At 37.2% G+C, this 4991-nt stretch overlaps 1 pseudogene; it reads left to right on the plus strand.

The window, feature by feature from the left end:
* The first annotated feature begins 3253 nt into the window (after nucleotides 1-3253).
* On the plus strand, nucleotides 3254-4134 carry LOC122469370 (annotated as a pseudogene).
* The last annotated feature ends 857 nt before the right edge of the window (nucleotides 4135-4991 follow it).

A 4991-nucleotide genomic window follows, 5' to 3' on the forward strand; every position in this document is an offset into this window, starting at 1 on the left:
TGAATAGAACATGACTTACACAAAGCAAATCCCATGGCATCCTTTCCTGGAACAAAAGCTAGCTAGTTTTAAAACTCAATTGGCAGAAGGTACAATGATAACCACTTCAATTTTGAGATATGGGGATAGTTTACAATTCAAGTAATTCAAGTTTATAATTCCTATATACATACATATATGTGTGTGTTTGTGTTTATATATAGGTTTATATACATATACATATACAAACATACATAAACATACATACACACATACTGCTCTCTTTCTCTCCCTGCTCCCTTTAACCCTGAAGTTCCTATAAAACCTCAAGCTGACCCTTCCTGACTTTTCAATTTTCCATAAGTTTTGTATCTTGAATGAGGTTATTCTAAATTATTCCTCATAGGCTGTGCATTATAGTTGAGCTTTATGGACTTGCATCTGACTCCAAGTCACAACACAAAATAGTTATGAGACCTCATTCAAGTTATTTTAAGATTCAGTTTTAAGATTCAGTTTCCTCTACTGTAAAATAGACTTGCTATGAATATGAAATTATATGTTATCGCGAAGTGTACATCAGAGTTTTGGGCATATAAGAAATGGTAGCTATTACTAAGTTCTGACTGTTGTGAACATGAACCCATCTGACACTGACAAAGGAAGTATACAGTACTGTACTGTTTTTATCAAGTGTTTCCACAGAGGTATCTTTAACAACAAAGAACAGCAACTTATGTCTCACCACTTAGGCCCAACACCCAGAAAAATGAAGACACTTCTTTAGAGTGTGCTTTCTTCTTAAAACCATGTAAATTTTGTTTGATATTCAATTCTATATCCTTGTTTATTTTAATATAAAAATGTTTTCAAATTACTTACCCCTAAGGAAAATTAATGGTTGTAGAAGACAGTAGGCAGCAAATAACAAAGTTTGAGAAACACCAAGTTTGAAGAGCCTGTATTAGGTCATACAATCAGTTTGTAGTTAACTCCCTTTCACCGTAAGCCTAGAATATTACTGCTTGGGCTGTGTTCTGCAGTTTATTAACCATAAATATTTACTGAATGCTGCCCTGACTGCTCACAGGGGTTGGGTAAACCTAGCAAGAGCTCTTCTCATTAAGGGTTTTATGAGAAGGGTGGTAGGTTAAAATAGCATCACAAGAAGTAGAATAGAAATCATAGTCAAGAAGAGGAAAAGAACAGTTAAGCAAGAGCCTTGAGTCAAGTAGAAAATAATGATGTCAAAAGAGAAGATAAGTACACCTCAAGAAATGGATCAAGGCAAGCAAATCAGGAAGGAGGCTATGAATGACATGTTCTTATATTGACTGTGTAGTGTGGGAACAAGTAAACTAGGGCAATGTTTATCACGAACATAGATTATGCCAGGTGCCTTTATCTATGAAAGCCAAAAAGTCAAGGTCTTTATCTCCTAAAATCTAACAATTTTAAAGGTGACAATAAAGGCAAATATAAATATTTTTATCTTTACTCTGCTTTTAGAATGTAATATTGAAATAGCTAAAACCTACTGAACTGAACCAGTACCAGGAATCAGGCTCTTTTCTAAACACTTCACAAGCATTAACTCATTTAATCCTTAAAAAGGTAGATATAATCAACTATCTCATTTTGCTGATACAGAAATAAGATTAAAGAGGTTGAATAACTTGCCCAAGATTATATATCTAGTAAGTAGAAGAGCCAAGATTCAAGCTCAGGTAATCTAGTTCAGTGTTCTTATACCATCATTTTGGGCCACCAAACCATCATGCAATTAGAAAGTAGAATAAGGACTAGGGGGAAAAATGAGGTCACAGGGATTGGTAGCTGAAATATCCTAGACAAGAGTGGTATAATTGTCACAGACTTTCAGTGCAAGGGAAGTAAAACCAACTAAAAATAGTATAAACGCAAAAAGGATAAATTAATCCATGAAACGAATAAATTAAAAGATTGCTTGATTCAGAAAGAATTGGATCAAGTAATGTAAATTATGTTATTAGCACTCTCTCCCTCACCCGCTCCATCTCTCAAGTTTAATTTTTCTGTGTATTATTCTAATTCTATCATTACAAAATTACCCATGGATTTCCTCAATGCATCCAAGAAGTTTACTCATTGAAAAGTCCATCAAAGTCTATAATGCCCCATCTCAAAAATCCATAGAAAAGAGACTGTCTCTCTCCAATATCCATATGAACATCCCAAGGAAGGATTATGATTAATTCTACTTGGATACCCCAAATAAATTATTCTGACCAGAAAAATGGAGAATTAAGCTAGGCAGCCCTAAGTGATGCTTATATCCAGAGGTGGAGTTTGTTTATAAAAGGGGAGGAGACCAGAGGGATAAGAGAAAAAATGATCTGTTAGCTAGAAACAACAGCTAGTAATAGAGTCCATTACAAATGGCATATGGAATTTGCTTGTCTTGAGTCACGGGACAATATGGCAGACCTCGCAGTTTGGCTGAGCTGAGACAGGCAATTGACTTTCAAACTGGCCCTAATAACAATCACAGTGATTTCAAGAGTTAGCAATTGTGCACCACTTTACAGTTGAAAAGCATTTCCACACATTACTTCCTTTGAAAAAAAAATGATTCACTTTCCTTTCACTTTTGCCAGAAGATGGGTTCTCACTTGCTGTCGCCTCTTCAGAGATTTACTCTAAGAAATATTGATTAAAATGTCTAATGTTTCACTTCTCCAAAACCAGCTTTATAGGATATGGATGATATAAACATTCCAGAAGCTACACTGTTTAGCTTTGATCTCAGCAACTGCCCTTTAACATGATATTCTGAACATCTCACATCTGAAGCTACTCTCGCTGTGCCATTGGTCAACCTTTAAGAATCCATGGGCAATGCCCTACTGATAAAGCTAACGTAAAATGTTTTAATGTTTGAAATAGGACCTATTAGTCTCGGCATATAAACTCATGCATGCTATAAATGTAAGGTTGAGACTATAAAAAGAGTGCTGATGTCAAAACTATTTCAAATTTATAATGTTTACACAAAGTATCTCAACATAGAAAATTAAAATAAACTACAGGCATAGATACCAGCAAAACGTTCATGATGATTTGAGTAGTTAACACAGATTAACAACATGGGTAAAATTACAAAATTAGCCTGGTGCAGACATTGGGGACAGTGATGGGTGCTGCTTCCCTTGTGTCCACCTTGGCCACCTAGCTGCGCCAGCCCATGCAGAGCTACCACCTCTGCCATCACCCCTTCAACCTCTCTGTAGTTTGAAATGAAGCAGTTGTCCTTTCTGGAAGGAAACTTGTCCAGATCAAGCAGGAAGTGTGGCAGAAGTTGGAAGAACGGATGGCACAGGGCAACAAGCAGACACACCTGAGTGTGGTTCTGGTTGGTGAGAATCCTACAAGCCCCTCCTACATCCATAACAAAACAAGGGCAGCTGCAAGAGTAGGAATCAACAGTGAGACAATTGTGAAACCAGCTTCAATTTCAGAGGAAGAACTGCTGAATTTAATCAACAAACTAAATAATGATGGTAGTGTAGATGGCCTCCTTGTTCAGCTGCTTCTTCCAGAGCACAATTGCAGAAGAAAGATCTGCAATGCTGTCTCTCCAGATAAGGATGTTGGTGGCTTTCCTGTAATTAATGTAGGGCAAATGTGTTTGGACCAGTATTCCATATTACCAGCTACCCCACGGGGTGTCTGGGAAATAATTAAGCAAACTGGCATTCCAACCCTAGGAAAGAATGTGGTTTTGGCTGGGAGGTCAGGAGGTCAAAAAATGTTGGAATGCCCATGTCAATGCTACTACACACAGATGAGGGCATGAACACCCTGGAGGTGATGCCACTGTTACAATATCTCCTGGATACTCTACCAAAGAGCAACTGAAGAAACATACATTTCTTGCAGACATAGTGGTCTCTGCTGCAGCATTTCAAACCTGAGCACAGCAGACACGATCAAGGAGGGAGCAGCAGTCATCACTGTGGGAATAGAGTTCAAGATCCCTCACTGCTAAGTTCAAGTTGGTTGGAGATGTGGATTTTGAAGGAGTCAGAAAGAAAGCCAGTCTCTGCAGGTGTTGGTTCCATGACAATGGTGATGCTAATGAAGAATACCATTACTGCCACAAAAAAAACGTTGTGAGGTTTGAAGAGCAGGAAGTGTTGAAGGCTAAGGGGTGTAGAGTAGCAACTTAATTAACTATTGTGTCTTCTGTCATGAACAATACTCCAAGCCAGTTCAAGAGGCAAAGCAGGCCAGTAGAAATCTGCAATATTTTTTATTTATTTTATTGAAATGGCTTAAAATGATGCTTTGAATTCATTAAAAGCTTAAATGGGCGGTGTCTGTGCACATAGCTCTGCAGCACCTCACCATGGACTATGCCAGTATCATGGTGGGTCATAGGATCCAGCCAAGAAAAGCCATTAACCTAGTGATTAACATGGAGGGCATTGTCACATTGAGAATGGATGCTTAACTTTGTCAAGCCACTTCAGTTAAAATTTGCCTTTTCTAGGATTACATTTCCTAAGTACTATTCCAGTAAGAGTTGATACTCGCTTCAGGTTCCAAACCTTTTGAGTTTAATTGGTCAAACCAAAGGAAAAGTGTTGCTAGAGAAAATGAGGGAAAAGGTAAAAAGGAATAAATGGTAATTGAGTAGAAAAAAATTACTCTAATTTAAATACATATTATATGTAAAAACGACATGTTAATGGTGCCCTGACCTGTCATTTCATGGCTTAGTCATTGGGAAAATGTTTCAGATTGTTCCATGTGCTGTTAGTCCTCATTTTATGTGTGTTACATTCATGAGATTTTCCCATTATTTTCTAGGATTGAAAGGCTTATTTTATTTTATAGATTATTTGTTTGTACTATCATATTTGGCTTTTCTTATATCCTTGAACTTCATCGTTATATTTTTGTACTGTTAGGGGTGTCTGTATGGTTTCCTTGGTATATCTTGAAACCTGTTTTTTAAAAAACAACACTCA

Source organism: Prionailurus bengalensis, chromosome B1 (genome assembly GCF_016509475.1).
Source record: "Prionailurus bengalensis isolate Pbe53 chromosome B1, Fcat_Pben_1.1_paternal_pri, whole genome shotgun sequence".
Taxonomy (NCBI): domain Eukaryota; kingdom Metazoa; phylum Chordata; class Mammalia; order Carnivora; family Felidae; genus Prionailurus; species Prionailurus bengalensis.